Source organism: Carex rostrata, chromosome 5, assembly GCF_964058835.1.
Source record: "Carex rostrata chromosome 5, lpCarRost1.2, whole genome shotgun sequence".
NCBI classification, from domain to species: Eukaryota; Viridiplantae; Streptophyta; class Magnoliopsida; order Poales; family Cyperaceae; genus Carex; species Carex rostrata.
The window spans coordinates 4,500,001-4,525,281 of record NC_135922.1 but is presented as its reverse complement, the minus strand read 5'-3'; the positions used below and the strand labels follow the sequence as shown (position 1 = coordinate 4,525,281).

General features: G+C 32.1%; 1 long non-coding RNA gene and 1 other non-coding gene across 2 annotated transcripts; one reads left to right on the top strand and one right to left on the bottom strand.

Moving 5' to 3' along the window:
- Window positions 1-14,962: 14,962 nt before the first annotated feature.
- LOC144554116 (uncharacterized) lies at window positions 14,963-16,088 on the bottom strand. The gene is made up of 3 exons (XR_013511542.1): window positions 15,979-16,088; window positions 15,642-15,743; window positions 14,963-14,985 (listed from the first exon to the last, which is right to left on the bottom strand). It is a non-coding gene; the product is annotated as an uncharacterized LOC144554116 (long non-coding RNA).
- An 8,456-nt stretch (window positions 16,089-24,544) lies between these two features.
- TRNAT-UGU (transfer RNA threonine (anticodon UGU)) lies at window positions 24,545-24,617 on the top strand. Its single transcript has one exon. It is a non-coding gene; the product is annotated as a tRNA-Thr (tRNA).
- The last annotated feature ends 664 nt before the right edge of the window (window positions 24,618-25,281 follow it).

The window sequence follows — 25,281 nt, the reverse complement described above, 5'->3', positions numbered from 1 at the left end:
AAATAACTAAGATAGACGACTTACATACTGTCAACTTGTTGCAGCTACATGTCATTCATTAAATCTTCAATTTAAATTTCAACTTTAATTACTAAATAAATAACTAAATTTTTATTTGGAATGGAGAAAATGCTAGGGCTTATTCTAGTTGGAATCACGAAAGGTGCTGCCTTTTGGAATCACGAAAGGTGTTGCCTTTTGTGAGAAATGTTCTAGTATTCCGAATCATCATACCCGAGCTTGTTCCCGAAGTAGTTTAACAGAAAAAATATTTCAATATTGTCTAACTTTTATTTCCAGCGCTAATATCCAAACATATATAGCTATGATTATAACATTTTAAAATGTTATTCACAAGCATATAAACATTTGTCTGAAAGCATTTCTACATAGTTTTAACTCTCAACTACTTTTGTCTTCAAGTCAAAAAAAGAAATATTTTTTTTCACCCACTTTTTTTTTCTCTGATTATTATAATTTATTTTCCCGACGATCTGTGATGAATTTTACGAATCTAAAAATACGAACGTTTATATGCTTTGTTCATGAAAAAATACTTTTCAGTAATTTTAAAGTCATTTATTTATTTTAAAGTAAAACTAATCAGTACTTTAAATTTTCAAGTTTTTAAATCTTCCTAAAACTCACTCTATAGCCATTAAAATTTTTAAGGCTTTGTACATGAGGTTTATATGCTTTGTACATGAGATTTGTAAATGTAGTGTTATTGTTGACATTTATATGCTTTGAAGTATTATTGTTGAGATTTAAATTCTTTGTACATGTGATTTATATGTTCTATTCTAGAGATTTAAAGTGTTATTAATGAGAGTTATATGCTTGTAAACAGAGGTTTAAATTATTTTGAAGTAAAATTAAAAAAAAAAACTGAAAGTCACAGAGATTTAAAGTGGTAAAAAAAATTACGACACAAATATAACTCGAAAGTTATTCTTCATGGATCTCATTTGAAAGAGAAAATCGGGTAAGAAACATTCATATTTTTAGATTCACAAAATTGATCAAGGATCGTCGAGAAAATGGATGAGAATAATCTGAAAGAAAATAAAAAAAATGGGTGAAAGGAATATTTCTGTTTTTGGCTTGAAAACAAAAATAGTTAGGAGTTAAAATTATACAGATTTAGAATTTCAATGCTTGCAGATAGAGGTTTAAATGTTTGTGAGTAGCATTGTAAAATGATATAAACATAGCTTTATATGTTTGGATATTAACGCTGGAAATGAAAGTTAGATAAGATTGAAAGTTTTTTCTGTTTAACTACTTGGGGGACGCGCTCGGAGATTTTGGTTGGGATACAATTATCAAGCACCTAAATTAATACATATGTTATATAACATATAGAGCCATTAAAATTTAAATAATTTCATGTAATTAATTTAAGTATTATTTAATGATGCATCAAGAACCATTAAAATTTAAATAATTTATTACACAGTGAAGATACATCAAATTTAATGATATTTTATAAAATATATGACCTGAATGATATCAAATGATCTCTGTTTATAATTAGTTATCACAAGTGATGATTCAAATTGCTCCTCCCAACATTATTAAGTACAAACATATCTATTGCCTGGATCTTTCTTAGTTGTAAAAAATATGTGATTACAAAATTAACTAATTTACAAAGAAAACCTTGCTTCCACTTCTGACAATCTCAATTTGTTCCTTTCAATCGTGAAAGGGCAGCAGCTCCGGAATTATTGCATGGAAAATATATGTGGACCTTGCCTTGTCATTTTTATAGAAAAATATCTGATACTGTTTTCTCCACAGCGCGGCCTGTAAAATGCAGGTGTACCGTGCACCATATAAGTCTCACTCTTACTATTCACTGGTCAGCAGGACCATTCTACTTTAACCTTAGTAAAGGACAATGTAGCAAATTGATGATATTGTCGTCGTGTGAAATTAATTGTTGTCATCCATTTCACTATTATATATATTTTTTTCCAGTACGTACTAGAAAGTGTTTTTGTTGGTCTATTTAAGGCTTATGTTATTTTGTTTCGTATTTAGTGAAATAGAGAAAGAGAAGAGAAGAATTATTTTGTTTAGCTATTTTTAATTATTTTTCATGAACGCAGACATGGAAGTAAATGTTTCAATGCCTACGGGTCATGTAAGGTTATGGAGTATCACCTTCATGGGAATAAAATTGCTTACTCCATCCTACTAGTTATATTTTACATTTTGTTCAGTAGTTTCAGTTATAGATTAAATTAATTAATATGAAGGAGTAAGATGTTAAAAAATGAATCTATGTCTATGATAGTTGGCTTTACTCTATTTGGAGTAAATGTAGAGTAAATTAATCTACTTGGAGAGGTTAAGTAACTTACTTCGGATTAACTCAACTCTTACTCTACAACTAAATATGGCCTGATTATGAGTTTAAAACATGAGCTTTTGGGAATAATATTTCATACCGACTGTAACATTTGAATTTATCTCTCGAGAAAGTTCTCAAAATGTATAGAATATTTTCGCAGTTTTTCCATGTAAAACCGCCGTTGACTAATTTATTTTTCCATTAAAACTGCTACTATGATTATAAAGGCACATAAAAAATTTATTAGTTTATGCCTATATTGCATGGATACGGGTATGGATATCATATCGGATACGACATGGATACGGCGATAGGGCAATTTTGAAAAATATAGGATATGATACATCTATTATATATACTAGTTTTTATTATCTAGTTATAATATAATTAATCATAATCATAACTTCAACATATTTGTTAAAAAAAACTAAGGCTTAACCTTAAGTATATGTTATATATGATAGATACTAGCGTTTATCGCAAAAACTTATGTAGCACAGTGGCAAAGCCTTTTGGCATTCAGCCAAGTAACGAGGATCGAATCACGCTGAAGCCAAATTTATAAGAAACCTTTTGAGTCAAAGATAACATGATGATATTTTACACTATACCCCATATATTATTAGAAATAAATTAGTTCTTAACAAATATGTTTTCAAATAACATGATGCTACAGTAAATAACCGCAAAAAAGTGAGCTTCATGTTGGATACCAAATTGTCTGAGTGTGCTTTAGTCAATTTGAGTCCTCATTTGGAAAATTTGCATGCATAAAACAAATGTATCATGGTAATAACATAGTTAACAATCTCACAAACCACGAGAAAATGAATCATCGTCGGTGATTAACAAATCACGGCGATGTGAGCAAATATACACGCATAAAACACAGATTCTAGTATTCGATTTTTGAAGTGGTGCGTATTGAACAAATGTCCAATTCAGATTTGGACGTAAACAATGGCTACACCAGATTCAAGCCAATCAAAGAGTTATATATGTACCTTAAAATTTGATCCACATAATTTAATGACATGGACTTTTATTAAATTTAAGACTTTTGTTGAACTAAAATTTTATTGATTGTATGGATATTTGTATTGGCGGTCAGTCTTGAAAACTAGCTAAGAGCCTGCATAATTAAATTGGATGTTAATCTAAGAGTGTGCATGCGTGGGCGGTCTTCAATATCTTGAAGCAATTAAGAAATTTAATAGTTTGATTGCGCGGATTTTTGTGATTGGAGTTAAGACTTAATTTCTTGATTTAATAAAGTTTAAATTAATAGCATTTCTTTATTTTAAGACAACTTTTAATTCTTGTTTACTTTAAATTTGTATGTACGGATTGTTGATTGAAAGTCAACAAAATTTGAATAGAAAATTTTAGTTGATTGTTATCTTGTGAACTCTTCTCTATAATTACTATTTAACTTTAACTGGTGTGTGAGTTTAACGGACAAAATCGTAACAGAATTGCCTTGCTGTCAAGTTTAGAAATATATAATAGTCAAATGGATGGCAAAATCGTAACCTTGCTGCCAAGTTTAGAAGTATATAATAGTCAAATGGATGGCAATAATTAATCTGACACAACGACAACATCATTAATTAGCTATATTGTCCTTTACTAAGGTTAAAGTATAATGGTCCTGGCCAGGGTAAGCATGGGGACACCAGTGAATAGTTAGATTGAGACTTATGGTGCAAGGTACACCAGCAGGATGCAGACAACGCTGTGGAGAAAAAAAAAATATTTTGGTGGAACTCAACGCTATCACTTTCGTTTCACTAACCGACTGCAAATGTGATTAACACTATCTACTCAATTTCAATAGCCGATTACAATAGTGTCTTGCACCATTTGTTTTGTCTATGTTGACGTTGGCAAATCCTAAAATTCTAGCGGGTCATTAATTTCTGGGTCGATGGTGATGTGTACATAATTATTATTATTTTTTACAATTAATTTTCATATTACAGGCTAGCCTAGCCATTTTTAAAACACAATTAGCAAAACAAAGATAAACATGTATGCGCTCATTCCATATCCATCTCTGAACCAACAATTAATATATACATACACAAGTACTTCAACATATAATATAGGCAAAATTGTGAGATTTCCACTACAAAATCTTCAAAATGTGAAAATGCCACTATAAACTTTAAAATTGTGAGAATGCCACTATAAAACATTGAAATTGTAAAAATGCCATTTATACTCAATTTTTATACTATTTTGATTAAAAATTAACTGAAAAATACTATTTTGAAATACGTATTTCTGTATTTCCAATTATACCCTTCCTCCATATGTATACATTGCCTTTCTGTCTTACTCAATTACATAGAGTTCTGCAGTATTTAAAACAATACAATGTTCCTAAAATAACCACCCACAACTTTCCTAAATTAAGCACCCACTAGACAACATGCTAAAAATAACTAACCACTATTCTAACTAATCCTAAAATAACTATGCTTAAAATAACCAATGCCTAAATAGTCATTGCAGTTTTCATACGTCTAAAGCTGCTTCTAACTAAAATAAACCTATGCAGAGATTATCTAAAAATAATTTTGAATTAATTTTCAACACTCCTCCTTAATTCAAAATTGATTATGCCAATGCTTTGAATTCTTCAAACATTCCTCTTGCCAATGCCTTAATCAGAATTTCAGCCTTATGTTCTTCTGAACTTGCACTCTTGATCTCCATTGTTCTTGCTGCTAGTATTTCTTCTTGCAATGCTTGATGCTAGTTTTTCATTTTCTGCCATTTCTTCAAAGATTGTGGATCTTTGCCTTCTACCTGCTGTATATGCCATGAAAAGCATGGGTTGCTCTTTCTTTTCTTCTTTATAGAATGCTTGCTGTTCTTCCCTTTGTTTTCTGAAACAATCGGCTTGTACATAGCCGTATCTTTTGTAGTGGAAGCACTTGACATCTTCTATGTCGTGCTGAAACAAGAACTTGCCAAATCTACAATGGCCACGTCCACCTCTGCCTTGAGAGGACTCCCCCTTTCTGTAGAATGCCCTTTCATCTCCTTTCTCCTTTGATCTGAACTTTGCTTCATGGGTCTGCAGTGATCCCATCAGTTCATCAAAGGATAGGTTAAAAGATCCTTTAATTCTTCAATTGCTGCCACCACGTGATCAAATTTTGGTGCTACGCTTCTCAGCACCTTTTCCACCATGGTTTGCTCTAAGGTGTTGTCTCCATATGCTTGAATTTGGTTGACAACGAATGTGACTCTTCACTAGAAAAATCTGCATCGATTCTTCTATTTTCATATGCAACAAATCTCCGTGTAGGATTTGTCGTTTGATTGTCACAACTCGAGAACTTCCTTGAAATGTCATCTTCAAGGTTGTCAATGCTTCTTTAGCAATTGTTGCTGCTGCAATTCTCCAAGGTTGCGCACCAATTGACTCTACCATCGCTTGCAAATTGACTCTGCCTTCAATTGCTTGCCCACCGAACCATCGGCTCTGATACCATTTTGTTGGGATAAACTCAGCAATACTGCACTGCTTTGTGCCAGTATGCAAAGGATTGAAGAGAGAAGAATATTTTTCTGAATAGAAACAATGCTTTATTTCCTTTCTCTCTTACTCAATTATATAGAGTTCTGCAGTATTTAAAGCAATACAATGTTCCTAAAATAACCACCCACAACTTCCCTAAATTAAGCACCCACTACACAACATGCTAAAAATAACTAACCACTATTCTAACTAATCCTAAAATAACTATGCTTAAAATAACCAATGCCTAAATAGTCATTGCAGTTTTCATACGTCTAAAAACTGCTTCTAACTAAACTAAACCTATGCAGAGATTATGTAAAAATAATTTTGAATTAATTTTCAACACTTCCTTCCTCCCATCGCCTCCTTCCTTCTTGCATCGCCTTGCCTCCTCCTTCCTCCAGTCGTTGGCTACTAGATTTGAGGCACAGTGGCTGCTGGCCAGTGCATGAAAGAAAGGAGCGCCTCCAGCCGCCTCCTTTGCCCTTTCAAAGCTCTCCATTTTCGGTAAGCACTCTCTTCCTCTCCCTCGTTCTCTCTAACTTTTTTAAGTCTCTTTCCATAGCTTTCACAGATGAGGTTTCCCCTCTGAAATCATTGATCCAATTCTCGCATCGAAACTCAAATTAGAAATTTCTCACCAAATTAAAAGCAGCACATAGAAGGGGTATTATTCAAAGAAGGTGGTGTGGTAACAGTAGCAGTTATGTGCAATCAATACTCTTTTTCTGACCAGCCAACCAAAGAATTTGTTGTAACTCAAATGATCTAAATGCCCAATCTGAATTGCATATTGTCCTATACCTTGTGGTGCTTCTTTTTGGTTTTGATCTTTTTCATTTGGGTTTGTTTTGAGCCACCTATTTTTGACTGAGCACCCAATATATAGCACAGTTTCTTTATTTTCAGTCATAAATATTCTAGGATGATGACGAGAAGGTCTCAAATCACCTTAATACCTTTAGGTGTTCAATTTTGACATTCTGGATTTCATAAAGAAAAACCTATCATTACTGGTACAGGTACTTTGTTTTCTTTCCGGTTCTATTATTGTGATCCCTTTGAATAGCGGAAGTCAGTATATTGTATGTTCATTATTACCTTTTTAATGTTATGAATGTTATTGCTACTATAAAATGAGAATAATGATAAAATAAGGAATGCATTTGTGTAATTATTACCTTTTTTATGCTTTTCTTTTGATAACCCATATTACAAATCCTTTCATGTTAAATTTTTAATGTAATCAATTGGGATAAAATTGTTTACATAGTGGTATAAATTTCTGAGTTTTGAATGTATCAGTGGTATAAATTTCTATTGAAATTACTTTAGAAATCAGTACTACAAATTCTAATGTAATAATGTTGTTTGCATAGGTTTCTCACTGAAATAGAATGGTGTCATCATATTGCTGTAAGTTTGGATTGAGCAAATTAAGTAGCTGGAGGCTGGCTTGCAAAGTTAGTGTTGTAGGAGTTGATGTTAGTGACATCATATTTGTTTTTGTTTTTTTTTTTCAATTTTGGTGGTATTGTTTAAATGACATGTGATCTAAATGTAATGATATGTGATGGAATATCATTTGAATTGATGAAAAACTTTCATTTAATTAAAATATGATTTAAAAGGTGGAATATTTGTATCTTTTTGTTTGCTTTTGCTTGATTGCCATAATAAATTTACTTGTAAATTCTCAACAAAAAAAATACTTTGGTAGCACAACAATAAACAATTTGTGAGGCATGAACTTGTAGCAAATGATGATGGTTGTCAAATAGATGATCCAATCATTTGGTTTTTAAATTGCAGTCATCATGTTTTAATTCAACATAATATAATCCAATTATTGCAGTATCAAATACCAACATTATGCATGCAACTATGAGAAAAAGACCACTAACATATAATTCATTCGAAAACATTAAAACTTGCAAATAAATCAACAACTATGATAAAATATATATATATATAATTTTGGCAATGACAAGACATGACATAATTTGTTCACAAAATAACTTCAAATTACCCCTTCTCAAAACATGACATAATTTTTCACATAAAATTGCTAAATATTAGATCTTATACAAAAAAAATATATATATATATTTCTCACAATACCCTTTTACACATAATTTCTCACATTACACTTCTACATAATTTCTCACTTTTTCAAATAAAATTGCTAAATATTACATCTTATACAAAAAAATAATTTCTAACAATATCCTTTTACACATAATTTCTCACATTACACTTCTACATAATTTCTCACTTCGCATCCTGAGCAATGATGTTGCTAATATAGTTCCGACTCTTCTTTAGCAGCTTCCAGATAGTGCTGGTTGAGATGTCCCTACCTGACTACTAAGTGCAACATATGGTGCTGGTTGGGATGAAGTGTTACACCCCTGAGAGCTCTCCACTTGGCTCTGATTAACAAGTGCAACAGATGGTGTCGGCTGGAAAGCCGATGCAAAAATGGCACCAACACGAAGTACTTCATCCCGTTGTATCAAACCACAGAGAAGCTGAGTGTACATACTCTGACAGCAATCAGAGCAGAGGATGGCTGCATCAAGGCTTGTATACTTGTTGTAGAGGTTGAAGGGGCGCTCGCGAAAATGCCGGCTTTTATAGTAACTTGTGAGGACAGGTCTACAAGTAAGGCCAGATGGGGTGGTGATCTCTGGCTTAATAAAAAGAAGACTAGTATCATACCCGTGCGTTGCAACGGAGAAATATTATAAGAAAAAAAATATATCAATGAAAATAATAATTATTTAAAAATTAAGACACATGTTAATAGAAAATTTATATGATTATGTATTTTTAATTAACTTCAATTGTGATCTCTAATAAGAATTTGATGATGTGATGATTCTTTATTTTTAAGTTCCAATGATATCAAATAATAGCTCGATTCAAATCTAAAATCAATTATCGTACAACAATTCAATATCGACATATAATATGATATCAACAAATATAAATAAAAAGTGTTATCGTGTGTATGTATAGGATATATACCAGTATCATACCTGTGCGTTGCAACGGGAACATATTATAAGAATCAAATATATCAATGAAAATAATAATTATCTAAAAATTAAAACACATGTTAATAGAAAATTTATATGATTATGTATTTTTAATTAACTTTAATCGTGATCTCTAATAACAATTTGATGATGTGATGATTTTATATTTTTAAGTACCAATGATATCAAATAATAGCTTGATTCGAATCTAATATCAAATATCGTACAACAATTCAAAATCAACATATAATATTGTCACACCCCGAGGCCCACGAGGCATGACAGATGCTCCTGCCGTAGGCATACGGTTGCCCGTATACCTACTAGGCAATTACGATATGATAGAAAGTAAAACATAACGCACAAACAAAACCAATAAATAACATAAACAGATCACAAATCCCAGCTGGTCAGGTTACAGTATACAAAACCCGTATCTCGATGGATACGCATCACAAAATGACATAGAGAATATATATATATAACCAAAACATAACTATATACATAATCTCTAATGTCACAATACCAGACAAGCTAGGCAGCGGTGAAACCAGGGCCTACCGACCTCGTGCCTCTCCCGGATCAGCCGAACCAGCACCTGAAAAATTTACCCAAAAGAGGGGATGAGAAATAAATTCTCAGTGCGATAAATTGCCACAAATCGTTCCTGGACTTGCAATCACAGATTATATTCAAAAATAAAACACAAATAAAGCTCCTATCAGTTTATAACCATATATAAACAAGAATGCATAAATCCAACAACATACATCCAAATGAAATCACAATTCAGAATTGTCAAGATGAAATTCAATCACACAATATTTGGTTTAACTCGGTTTCAGAATATCTGGTAGTAACTACAAATGTTCCACCAATCTGGACCCCAATTCGTTCCCTCTCATCTGTAGGGTTACAGACACCTACAGACGGCTGCGCCAGGTAAAACCTTTTCTCATGACACTCATCTGTAATTACAGGCCTAACCGTTTAATTAAAAGTCTGGTTTCAATTCACATCCAGAAAATCCATATAAAGCAAATTGACCATCCAAATGCATTACCCCCTGGGTAATGCCTCTGATGCACAAGTCACATATAACCACAATCATAATACAAACTCACTTACCCCTCGTCCCAACCGGTACTGGGAACTGCCGAGGGCCAGACGATCTAAAGCTTTAGAACACTGGGCATCAAAGTCTCTGCAGAGACTTTGACAAATTCGATTTCACCCCCTGGGTAACGTCATCACGGTGGATAACAATAATACCATATCCACCAACCAATGGTGATATGAAGCACGGTGACTTTAATTCCAAAATCAGATCATTCAGATCAACACAATTAATAACCATACCAGCATGCAAATCAATCAGATAAAACAATTCAAGTTTCACTTATTTGGGCAATGCAATGCATATGCAACACAATCCGATAATGCAATTCAATCAATAATCAACATGTCAATCGAAACACAGTTTAATTCTGAATATAAAATATCAAACAAGTCCAGAAACCCCGCACCTGATTATGAAAAGCGTATCTCGCACTTATAGTTCGGACGTCTCGAAAGATCCCGCAAAATCTTGCTCAACCGAGCCTACACCTATATTAACATATATACTTAATTCAATATTTGTTCGACGATTGATATGCTTACTTGAGTGATATTATTTTCTATATACTTTCCTTAAGATAATCCATTTTGGAATAAGTGATCAAGCCTTTCTCAATAAATATTAAGCCTTTCGAAGACAATATTAGCACTTCATCAAAATATTATGACTTTGTTTAATTATCACCATACTCAATAAATATTAAGCCTTTCAGAGACAATATTAGCACTTCCTCAAAAATATTATGACTTTGTTTAACTATCACCATACTCAATAAATATTAAGCCTTTCAGAGACAATATTAGCACTTCCTCAAAAATATTATGACTTTGTTTAACTATCACCATACACAAAAGAGGGAACAAAGAAAAGAGATCAACACCAAATTAATTTCAGATATTAAGAGAGTGAGAGAAGAACTTACCAATCAATACCTTTGTTTGTTGGATTAGACTAGACAAATCAAAATATTTCTCTAATTTTCGGATTTGAACCAAACCCTAGATAGAAAATCAAGATTAAGATAGAATTGAGAAGAGAATCACTAAATTAACAACCTAGAAGCATAATGGAGATAGATTACTCATCATTTATACAAACATTTCAGATTTGAGCAAAACCCTAGCAATAGAGATAAAATTCAGATTTTTGATGAGAGAGGAGAGAAAGGGAGTACCAATGGGGAAGCTAGATGGCCACTAGAATGAGAGATTCTCAACAATTTCCATTTTTTTCTTCAATTTCTCAAGGTTTCTTGGTCGATTTTTGAGAGAGAAGAGATGATCTCTCCTTCTCTTTCTTTTGGCAGCAAACACACAAGGGAGCAACGAAGGGAGAGAGAGGGTTGAATTGTTTACATGCATTTTGGACATTTTTCAAAATAGACCCTCCACTTGTTTGATATTACTAAAAGAAGAATATACATATATAGATATGTATATAAAAATCTCCATATTTCTTAATAAATCTTTAATTTATGTAAGGTATAAATTTCAAGATTTGATTAAGTCTGACTGTTTCGAAATTTCAGACTAATGTTATGTTATAATTGTTTTTGTTACGTTACGAAATTTTTACAATTAAATTGAAATGAATTAAGAGAAAGAATCAAGTTAATTGTGTTAATAAAATGGAAGTTTAAACCTTAATTAAGGTTCCCCTAAATAAGTAAGTTAATTGTGAATTGAAACCGCGTCGAAATTTCGAGATTTCAGAATTTTATAGCCCCAGTGCGGATTAGGTTGACCGCAGTGCGGGTGGAAGCCATCCGCAGTGGCTCAGGCTTTTTCTGGAATTTTGCCAAAAAAATGACTAAGTAGTGAGTGCGGGTGAGGGATCCGCAGTGCGTATGAGTTTAGCCGCACTCATGAATTTCTGTATTGCACTGAATTTTCCTGAAATCGGCTAAGTAGTGAGTGCGGATGAGGGTGAACCGCAGTGCGGATCAGGTTCATCCGCAGTAGGCTCGGACTTTTCCTGGATTCGGCTGACAACCGACTAAGTCTCGAGTGCGGATTAGGTAACCCGCAGTGCGGATTGGCTAATCCGCATTCAGGGTAATTTTAACCCTAAAACCCAAATTAAACCTTCTCTCTCTCTCTCTCTTCCACCATTCCCCATTTCTAAGTGAAATTCGTCCAAGAGAGAAGGAAAAGATCCCGTGAGTTTCCGTTTCGTTCAGACTCCCGATTGTTGCGAGAAATCGAGTTTGGAACCGAGAAAGCAGCCGAGGATCTCTCAGAACCCTTCTATTTGGTATTTCTTTCTCTCCTTTTTGCTTTCGAAACCTCGAATTTTCTCGATTTCTCGGATTCTCGTTTTAAACCCGAGATTTGTGCTCGAATTGCTCGAGGACTAGTTCCTCTACACTTCTTACTAGTTTGTTTGTCATTCTTTTTCCCGATTTCTTCCGATTTATGAAATCTGATTTCTAGGGTTTCGTGCCAAAATTGAAAGTTGGCCTAATCGTGATTTGATTTGCTTAACCCGACCAATTAGACTTGTAATCGGTAGGGTTGCCTCCTGATCGTGAATTTCTAGAACATTTAACGACTGATTTGAGATTTTGACCAAATTAGGGTTAACCAAACGGTAAATTGAAATGAACCGAGAACCAAAGTAGTAAAGCGGTGATTGATGGTTACCAAAGTGAAATAGTATAAGGCTAGAGGGCCTAGAAGGAATTGTGTACCGTTTGGTGAGATTTTGGTAAGAAAGAAGGAACCGAAAAGAATCGATACCAAACCATGAGAACTGATTTAGGACTGTACAAGCCCTAAGTAAACGTATAGACCACTGAACCCGAATTAAACCAAGTATACGTATGATATAGGTGTAGGCTCGGTCGAGCAAGAACTTGCGAGACCATACGAGACGTCCGATCCTTAAATTAAGCGGTACGCTCGTCATACTAAGGTGCGGGATTCTTGGACTTGTTTGATACTTTATTTTCAGGAATTAAACTGTGTATTCGTTTGTCATGTTGAATATCATTGATTGCATCACTGAATTGTGTAGAGCATCTGCATCGCCCAATCAAATTAAACTCGAATTGATCTGAATTGAATGATTTGCATGCTGGTATGGTTATAGGTAGTATCGATCTATCATGATCTGATTTTGATTGAAAGTCACCACGATTGGATTGAATATGTGAATGTATGTGAATGGATTTACGAAGTTAAGCACTTGGATCCAATGAATTTGCCAAGTCGGGCTGTATGCTGACTTGGATTCCCAGGATCCTAAATGGCCTTAGGTGAACGGCCCTCGATATTCCCAGTACCGGTTGGGACGAGGGAGGGTGATTATGTTATGAGATGTGTGATTGGAAATCGTGGTTGACTTGTGTAACGTCTATGGCTCGGTAGCATTTTCCTACGTGTTAATGCATTTGAACGGTCGATTGAATATGACGAATATTGGAAACGATTCTAAAGTGGATTTTCTTTACATGATTTGAACCAGACCTTAATAAACTGTTAAGCCAAGCGGTTGCAGATGGGTGTCAGATAAAGGGTCCAGCGGTTGGCCATCTGTAGGTGTCAGCAACCCTACAGATGTGGGTTTGATAAAGGTTCAGCTCGAAAGAACATCTGTAATTGCTACAAGCCCTACTGAACTGAGTTAGGAATCGAGTTAAGCCAAAATATATGTTGTGTTTGAGATTCATCTTGGAAATTCCGTAAACTGTGTTTCAGGTTGATTAACTGTTGTCGAGTAGTGGCATTCTGTTATTTATGTTTTCTTATATAACTGTTTGCATTGTTGTTGTTTGGGTTTCATTATTGAATATAGAGTTTGATTGCAAGTCCAATAATTCAAATGTGGCAAATTCGCACTGAGAATTTATTCTCACCCCCACCTTCCCCGTTATTTTACAGGTATTGGTGTGACTGATTCCGGAGAGGCACGAGAGTAGTAAGCCTTAGTAGCTTACCAGTATATGACCCTAGATATCTTTTGTTGTATAGATTTAGGGTAGGCCTCGTGGTTGGTATCCGGATGAGATACTTTTGTTGTATTATATGCTGACCAGACTGTGTACTCTGATATATATATTAGAAACTTGTTTGAATTGCTTGTTGTTTGGTTTGAAATGTGAGTAGCCTTGTAAGCATACACGGCGTTGTATGCTTACGGCGGGGGACTGTTACGACCCGTGGCCGCGGGGTGTGACAGTTTTAATCTTCAACTCCTAGTTCTACAACAAAATATATATATATATATATATTTTTTTTTTAAACATTCTCATTATTATTATTATTTTTCTATTATAAAAATTTTCTTAACGTAACAAATATGATATCAAAAAACATAAATAAAAAGTGTTATCGTGTGCATGTATAGGATATATACACACACACACATATTATAAAAAAAATATATATTCACACACACGTTCCAATTTATATTCTTCTTTGTTTTCAATTTAGAACACACACACACATATTGATATATTCTATATTGGAAATATATTCTAAATTGCCCACACCAATATGTATAGAAACAAAGAAAGAGAAATAAGCAAATAAAAAAAAATGATTTACATTGTGATCCGTATAGAAACGAAGAAGTAATGAAGCAATAAATAAGAAAATGGAAGGTGGAGTCTTCTCAATTGAAAATGAGAAATATGGAAACAAAAAAAGGAAACAGATAAATATATCGCTAAATTTCAGAATTTATTCAATTTTAATTATAACGTATCGTGTGGCAGCATATGTGGTGGGTATGTTTTTAACTAAATTTAGACTTCTATACATAAAATAGATGCATTTAATCAAAAGAAGACAAAATATGTAATTGGAGAGCTGAGATCAAATCCGAAGTTTCATCTTTCAATCGTAGCCGTTGGCGGATCGGACACTCAACGTGCTTAATAATAGAATAGAGATACATGCCTTTTCCTTCTTCTAGTCCTTTGACATATCTGCAAAACACGAATTATATAGCTCATGAGTTGCCGATTTTTTTTTTCTTGTCATCTTTCAAAGAAGAATAAACCCAACAGCCACTGTTTTGAAAAATAAAAAATCACCAGATTCGCAACCCCTTGTTTATTTATTGTTGAGGATTTTTGGATGAATGATTATATATCGTATGGTTTGCAATTTAGTAGACAATTTCTTATATTACAAAATTGTCAAAGCTCAGAGGGCCGTACGAATATTAGAGGAACCACATAATATATGAGTGTACAAAAGTAAATTGTGTATGATCAAGGCTTAAGTACTATTAGCTTGTTTTTGAATTCATTTTTGCGATTTCAGATTTCAAAGTTCACATAGTTGATATGAACTACTCAGCATGTTTCTTCATGTATTTAAAAGTACTTGGAGAGAAAATTTCACATATTTTGAAAACAAAATACTATCATTTTAGGACTTTTCCAAAAATAATGTAAAATTTGGCCTTCAAGGACATTTTAATATGGTGCACATTTTAAGCGCTATGTAAAAATTCACCTCTCTGTCTCTCTCACTTTCTCCATCTCTCTGTACACTCACACACACACACGTTCCCCCACAACCCAGACACACAAACACTTGTGCTCGCACAGGAGTATATGAAAAAATTGCAACTCACTTGTTGATTACAGGAATCAAAATATTGTACATAAATGTTTTTCTATCCAACTCTTCTTGGGTTGATGGCATCAGCTTAGATTGCCCTCCAGATGTACCAGAGCTGCAAAAAGATATAACAATAATATATTGTTATAACAAAACTGACATAATTTGTTAAGAACAACAAAAGCGACGTTTGTGTGTGGTATATATATCTAATTTTCCACATCAAAATAAGTGTTCTCCAAATTAATAAATCATAAAAAAATGAAAATAAATAATGCTAATGTAAGGAACAAAATATTGTCTAAACTCTTTAATAGTATATTATCAGCTCAATTAATTAAAAAAAATACCATGTAAGAAGCTCTACAATTGGCTTTGCAGAGATAATATTAGAATTTTCTCCATTTGCTATTCTCACTATGTAAGGCTTCACCTTGTCATAGTCTACTATTGGCACTTGGTCCCTGAAAAAATCTCTCTCTCTCTCCTTTCATAAAATCGTGCAAATATTCAGTTTCTTAATTTCTTTTTAGTATCTCATCCAAAACCATCTCTTGGATTAGGTGGGCATTTTTTGTTAACTGTTCGATAAGTTCAATGCCCCCAGGCTGGTCGTGCGGATCGCAACTTGGTATCATAGTTGAGCTTGTAAAAATATGATCTAATGTAGAAGAGTAGATTTTCATGGTTGCAACATTCAAGAGCAAAACGGGGCCAAGAGAGAAGAAGTGTGCGCTATTATAAGTTAGAAGGTGTAGCATACACCTGAACATTGGCACACACATTCCAATGTAAATAAAAAACAAAGGACTTAACTGTTGTGGTTCATATATCATTCTCAATTATACAAACGACTTGTTTGTCTTTTTAGTACCAGGCGAATAGCCCACTTAATTTACTAAATCAAAAGATGTGCTAGTTTACAAGGATTACGGTCCAGATCAACCAAGGACCCCTCATTATGATTATTATTAATTAATTTTGTTAGTTTCTAGTGTTGTGAACTATTTATGTTGTTTGGTTTTGAACATAGGCACCACCCTATTGTATGTTTTTTTTTTTTATGTTGAACAAAGACAACAAAGGAATATTTAAGTAATTGGATAGTACATTGTTCTCTTGCTTATGTTTATGATGAAGTTGTATATATTTTTGTATGTTGTATGTTATTTAATTTATATTGTTTGTATGTTGGTTGAAACAAATACTGTATATTGTTTTCTGTATGCATGTTTTTGGTTATTATGGCAAATTACATAAATAAATTATTCTATATAAAGTAAAACCTTCTTGTACCGATAGAACATTGACCAGTTCATCTATCATGTCGGTCTCTAGTGGTAGGAAATTTGTTAATAAAGTCATTTATATCTGTTAGAAGACTGTATTTGTGTTGTAGTGCCGTATGTAGAAGTTATGGCCAAAATACAGAAGCATATCAAACTGATGGTTCATGACAGTCAGTAACAGTCCTAGACAATATAACTGGTACAGCCATAGCCTGCTGCTTGCGAGGTGTTATTTTGAGTTGTTATGAATTAATTGTTACTGCTAATGCCCAAGTTTTAAACTTATTTAAAATGATTATACAAGTTTTGCTACTAGAACTTGTAAATATTATTACTAGTTAATTATAAACCAAAAAAAGATAGTGCTATAATGATCATCGAAACCAAGATATGGCCCATATCATAAGATACAAGAAGTGGTCCTCAATGTCAATTATTCAAAAGAAAACCAAGAGACATCAATCCAATTGTAAATGTTCTTATTTGTTAATTAAAAACCTAAAAAATATAGTGTTTTGATAATCAGAAACCAAGATATGGTCCATATTCATAAGATCTAATATGGGGTCCTAAATGTCAATTATTCGAAAGAAAATCACCTGCAGATAATTATGAAAATTTGAAATAGAAAATATAAGAAAATATAAATATTTGTTCATAAATAATCCACTTATAACTTAACCATCACACAAAACTCTGCACGTAACACAAAATTTGTTGGTGTTGTACAACATTTATACCGTGAGACAAATTATTTTGTATTTATGTATTACCAAAATTTATTGATCATATCCAAAATAATAACAGTAACAAATAATACGAAGAGGACAAATTTGTGGTGTTACACAATTAATAAGATTTTTTGTCACTAGAAGTTAATTTGCCTCCGATTTGTCAATAGTATTGTATCACGAGTATGAATTATGTTCAAAAAAAATTAATTGCCTTCGGCTTATTTGCCAATGGCACGTGATAAATTTTTTTGACATTGATCTCATGTGAACAAACCATGCAAAGACTTGGCATTGGTATATATGTTAGATCTAGTTTGTAAAATTATTGACCTCAAATTACGTTATGATACTACTTTGGGTACAAATAATAAATAATTATTTGATATTTATCTTATAGAACATACCTATTCGGCAATATTTGAAATACTAGATAGGGTGCTAGGAACGGTGCAAGATGGACTGAAATGTACACACACAAGTACAACACCTGCAGATAATATATAGCTACCATGATAATAGAATAGGTAATTGAATTAAAGAAGGTTAAGTTAGGTTAATTTAGGAAATTAAATACTTTAATTGGAACCTCTTTTCAACTTCAATTCATCTCGATAATCCAATAGAATAAGGTTGGTACTCAAATGTTTATTTTGATAATCATTGAAACTAAGATATGGCCCATATATTCATAAAATCCATGAAGTGGTCCTAAATTTCAATTATTAAAGAGAAAACCAAGACACATTGCTCCCGCGTTAACAAACCATGCAAAGACTGGTCATTTTCATATAAATGCTAGATCTAAAATTATTGATATCAAATTACGTTATGATCTTATCCTGGGCACAATAAGTAATTATTTGATATATGTGTTACAAAACACACCTATTCAGCAATATTTGAAATGCTAGCTACAGTGCAAGTTGGAGACAGATGGACACACAAGTATACGTAAACCACCTGCCGAGAATATGTAGTTATCATGAAAGTGAATAGATAATTGAATATGGATAAATCTGGTACCCAAAAATCTCCTAGAACAATAGAATTGTGCGCTTGAAATCTTTTTTTTATGACCACGTGATTTCATATCACAGTTATACAAGAAATTGTACTGCCTGAACCAAGGGACAACAGGTGTGAATCCGGCTGGATATATCCAACAATAAATTATGGGTACATGTTATAAAGGCTAAATTCTACTCTAGGAGAGGGTTTTCATGGGGTTAAAACAAAAGGTCGAATTACAAAATTATAGTGTGTACAAGACCTGATAAAAATTTTCTGGACCCATGAAACTCGTTGGTAGCACAAATATGGGGTACCATTATTTGTTTGATCACTGTCCACAACAGTGGAAAAATGAATACAAACCATGACTAATAGCCTCTCAGGAGGTACAATCCATTCTGGATAAGGATCAAACGCAAACGACCTGCCCTGTAGTTTATTTGATCACTTTTTTTTTTTTTTATGAACCGACAAAACAAAATAGGAAAAACATGGAGACCAGTGTTCACGTGACTCAATCTCACATTTCATTATCAAACAGTATCCCAGATACTGTACAAATTGGGGAAAAAGAAAAGAAAAAGTACGATGTTCTGACTGTATAGAGAAAACGAAAGGTACACACTGCCAAACGTGAACATCTCCCATTTAATGCAAACATGATCGTCTATGGCTCTGAATTAAATACAATGTATCCTGCCCCGCTGAAAGTTGTACGGACTCGATTCTTTTATTGTTCATTTTTGCACGTGTACCCTGCAATATTCGTAATATCTGAACAGATGTCAACAGATGATGATTTTAATTATTTATGTTTATATATTCTTTATTGCCAATAAAATCGAGTATAATTATACTTGGGCTGAGTGTCCGTTTAGAAAAAATAATTATACTAGAGCTGAGTGTATATAGTACAGTGTGCCTACATATATACTAGCTGTGGTTGCTTTCGAGTATGTCAAAAATTAGATTTACAGTCGGACTGAATACAACGAGAGTACTGTCTAAATATTCAAATCCGGTTCAATCTTGACACAAACAGTAAACAATATATATACCCGCAAAAAAATTGGTTACAAGGTCATCATTAAAGATCGATGACCATACGGTTTACTGTGCATATAAGAATCCTCAATTTAGTAGTATACCGTGCTCTCTTGTCATGATGGTTCACCGACTGAGAAACTTTGATGAGAATGTGTCTGTCAACTCCCTACATATTGTAGCACAAATATGGGGTATCATATTCCATCCTAAAGATAACCAGTGTAATGATTAGCCTCCTTATGATGGTCGGACTATAGCCTCGGGACAATGATTTATCACAAAAATATTAGAATTGTATAATAGAAAATACGAACACAATCACTCTCACTAAGCTCCCTTCCCTCCCATTGTTTTATTAATTCAGAATAAAATTACAAAGTGTTTTTGTATATCACATTTTATGGCGAGCACTCCATTATATATATAAATCTCATGGCTAATCTTAGCTGCTTTAAATGAATATTTCCTAACAGAAACCTATTTCCATAATAACATTTTTTCTTTTCCTAAATATTACATTGAAGGTAAACAAATCTTTAATAATCTTCTATCTTGTTCACCAATATTATTATGATCTTCTATGACACACGTTAACTTGTCATGGTGTATATTCCAACAATTTATTTGGATTAAAAAGGACGACACAATCGCATACAAATAACAATGAACAATATCTAAGATAGACGACTTGGATATCAAATAACTAAATAAATAACTAAGATAGACGACTTGCATACTGTCAACTTGTTGCAGCTACATGTCATTCATTAAATCTTCAATTTAAATTTCAACTTTAATTACTAAATAAATAACTAAATTTTTATTTGGAATGGAGAAAATGCTAGGGCTTATTCTAGTTGGAATCACGAAAGGTGTTGCCTTTTGTGAGAAATGTTCTAGTATTCCGAATCATCATACCCGAGCTTGTTCCCGAAGTAGTTTAACAGAAAAAATATTTCAATATTGTCTTACTTTTATTTCTAGCGCTAATATCCAAACATATATAGCTATGTTTATAACATTTTAAAATGTTATTTGCAAGCATATAAACATTTGTCTGAAAGCATTTCTACATAGTTTTAACTCTCAACTACTTTTGTCTTCAAGTCAAAAAAAGAAATATTTTTTTTGACCCACTTTTTTTTTCTCTGATTATTATAATTTATTTTCCCGACGATCTGTGATGAATTTTACGAATCTAAAAATACGAACGTTTATATGCTTTGTTCATGAAAAAATACTTTTGAGTAATTTTAAAGTCATTTATTTTTTTTAAAGTAAAACTCATCAGCACTTTAAATTTTCAAGTTTTTAAATCTTCCTAAAACTCACTCTATAGCCATTAAAATTTTTAAGGCTTTGTACATGAGGTTTATATGCTTTGTACATGAGATTTGTAAATGTAGTGTTATTGTTGGCATTTATATGCTTTGAAGTATTATTGTTGAGGTTTAAATTCTTTGTACATGTGATTTATATGTTATATTCTAGAGATTTAAAGTGTTATTAATGAGATTTATATGCTTGTAAACAGAGGTTTAAATTATTTTGAAGTAAAATTAAAAAAAAAACTGAAAGTCACAGAGATTTAAAGTGGTAAAAAAAATTACGACACAAATATAACTCGAAAGTTATTTTTCATGGATCTCATTTGAAAGAGAAAATCGGGTAAAAAAATATTCATATTTTTAGATTCGCAAAATTGATCACGGATCGTCGAGAAAATGGATGACAATAATCAGAAAGAAAATAAAAAAAATGGGTGAAAGGAATATTTCTGTTTTTGGCTTGAAAACAAAAATAGTTAGGAGTTAAAATTATACAGATTTAGAATTTCAATGCTTGCAGATAGAGGTTTAAATGTTTGTGAGTAGCATTATAAAATGATATAAACATAGCTTTATATGTTTGGATATTAACGCTGGAAATGAAAGTTAGATAAGATTGAAAGTTTTTTCTGTTAAACTACTTGGGGGACGCGCTCGGAGATTTTGGTTGGGGTACAATTATCAAGCACCTAAATTAATACATATGTTATATAACATATAGAGCCATTAAAATTTAAATAATTTCATGTAATTAATTTAAGTATTATTTAATGATGCATCAAGAACCATTAAAATTTAAATAATTTATTACACAGTGAAGATACATCAAATTTAATGATATTTTATAAAATATATGACCTGAATGATATCAAATGATCTCTGTTTATCACAAGTGATGATTCAAATTGCTCCTCCCAACATTATTAAGTACAAAGATATCTATTGCCTGGATCTTTCTTAGTAGTAAAAAATATGTGATTACAAAATTAACTAATTTACAAAGAAAACCTTGCTTCCACTTCTGACAATCTCAATTTGTTCCTTTCAATCGTGAAAGGGCAGCAGCTCCGGAAATACTGCATGGAAAATATATGTGGACCTTGCCTTGTCATTTTTATAGAAAAATATCTGATACAGTTTTCTCCACAGCGCGGTCTGTAAAATTCAGGTGTACCGTGCACCATATAAGTCTCACTCTTACTATTCACTGGTCAGCAGGACCATTCTACTTTAACCTTAGTAAAGGACAATGTAGCAAATTGATGATATTGTCGTCGTGTGAAATTAATTGTTGTCATCCATTTCACTATTATATATATATTTTTCCAGTACGTACTAGAATGTGTTTTTGTTGGCCTATTTAAGGCTTATGTTATTTTGTTTAGTATTTAGTGAAATAGAGAAAGAGAAGAGAAGAATTATTTTCAATCAATTTTCATGCTATTAGGTTAAGATACTCTTACAAATGGACATACCTCTCATTTATAGGCTATATGTTGACCTTTTACAAAAATCCAAAAAGATATATATAATTTAACACAACACAAATATCGAGTGTATGGATTGCACTCTCCAACATTCCTTGAAAAATTAAACAATTAATCTATCTAAATCCCAAATACATTCATCTAACCATTTAATTAATTTACCCATTTAATACTTTTTTCTTTTTCCAAAAACATTAATTTCAACAGTTTTATGCAACCATATACGCTTGTGTTGCCGTCATTCGTTAACCACATACCGATGATTATTCATTTTGTCGTGGTTACTGAGATTATATATTAACTATGTCGGTACTGCGACACATTTCTTTTATCCATAGAAACTGTTCAAATAGGGACGCAAATGGACTAATCATAATTCTTTAAAAATCAAATAGATCTCTTCAATCACTCTTTTATCTGCATTTGTAATATTTTATCCACAGATTCTCTTATATCAGGTATGATACTATTTTGCTTCTTGTGATTTCATAAATTCTATAAAAAAAAAAAAAAATTCCTAAGGATCCATAATTTCAAAAATATAATAAAACGACCTATTTGTTTCGTTTACTTCAAGTAGGACGATATCTCCAGGATAAAAAAAAGTATCGAGAAAATAATCCTTGACTTTACAAAGGACGAGTTGTTCAGACTCTAGCATGGCGTAGAGTAGCCTCTCGTCTCCGTACATTTCTTCATCCTCCTCGATTATTTCGGCGCGAACCATGTACCATACCCATGGGGGTCCTTCTCTGATCTTAGAATTTATCACTTGAATGATATAATATATCCTTGATCTAAGACCAGTGTAGTATTCCAAGTATTCCAATCTTACCAGACCCCCCACCAAGGGTTGGATATTATTATCCAACAGTTTATCAGATAGATAGCACGTCACTATCGAATCAGTCTCGCAGAAGCGGGCCTGAAACGTATAATCGTCAACTTGGTCGACGATGTGTGCTAATTTCCTATCGAAATCACCAAAAGGATAACGGACAACGTCCATAAAATAATATTTATCACAATCTGAATAATCTGATTGAGATTCTTCTTCTGAAAAATTATTTTTCATTTGTAACTCCTTTGCTTCTTTTAACTCTTCTTCTGAAGCAAAGTTTTTGTCATTTTGTTCCATCTCTGGAGACAATTCATAGTAAAAAAATAATACGATTAAACCTATTAATAGAATAGCAAGAATAGCTATAAGGATAATCGTTTCCGTACTTCTCATAAATTGACCTTGTTTTTCTATTTCATTTTTTATTTGATTTGTATGAGTATTTCATTTTTTTAATCTAATTGAAAAATTAGAAAAACCTATTCTCTTTATAAAATTGAATTAAAGGATCCAAGAATTAATATTCTTTGATTTGACTCTATATTCATTGATTGAAAGTTGAGGCTCATTCTTTGGTGTTGAAATTTCACGGATAATTATAACGGATAATTCATTAAATTCATTTATATATTACTTAATACTTATATATAAGTATAACTCCTTTTTGTTTCAAATCAATTATTTTTTTTCATTTCTTAAATTTTTTTTAGTTTTTTAGTCAGAAATAATTTTATTAATTAATTATTGATTTTCAACAGTCTAAAGTTCTATACATTGATTATTAAATAGTCGAGAGTTCTATATTTATCTTTTTTTTTCAATTTATTCATTTTTTTTTTTTCAAATGAAACTCAAAAATTGATTGAATCGAATCTCAGATTGTATCTTTATCTATTCTTCTTTATTTTTTTATTTTTTATTAAGACCAATCTTTTCAAATTTTATATAACATATTTTAATATATGTTAGATATAGAATCTTCAGTTGAATTTCATTATATTGAAACATATGATAAACATATCATAATGAATAAACTATTTACTATTTTTTTCTTGAAAAAGGGGATTTCAAACTAAAAAGCTATGAATTATATAGTTTCACTTACATATGAAAAGAATATCGAAATTCAAAATTCAGATCTGAGATTTTTTGAATTTCAACAGTTTTTTTCTTATGTGAGCCCACTTAGCTCAGAGGTTAGAGCATCGCATTTGTAATGCGATGGTCATCGGTTCAACTCCGATAGCGGGCTTTTTTTCTTTTCTACCTATGTTGTGTTGATAGAACACATAGAAAAAAATGTACAATTCGAAATTGTTCGTGAAAGAATCAAATTCCACGATAGAAAATCTTCAAACCAAAATGAGCAAAACATAATAAAAAATAGAACAAAATGATTCCATAAACCGAATAGAAACAAACATAGTAATTCTTTTTTCATTTTTTTCCTCCTTTTTTTCAGAAAAAGAATATTTTACTCATTCATTTTATGTCCTTTTTTTGCAAAAAAAATATGGCAAAAAAATATGGATGGTGAATAAGTAAATAAGTATTTGTTTTATATTATACCATAACTTTTGTATATCCATACGCAGATATTTCTGAAAAATTGGTTGAAATATCAAAATCCTTTTCATCCCTTTCTCTCAAAAAGAGATTTTCTTCTTCAAATGACTCATATGAAAATAAAGAAAGTGTCAAAGAAAGAAAAGGAGAAGACCCATTAAAAGAAAGAATCATTCTTTTTTCCAGACAGATGAGTCTTATTTATTAGTTTTAGGGATATAAAAATACTCGAAATCTTACTATTTATCACATCAGAGTTTATTTCAAATTTCTCACTTATCAAAAAAGTTTTTGATTATCTTGAAAATCAGGATTATAATCAATAGAATCAAAAATCTGCGATAAAAGAC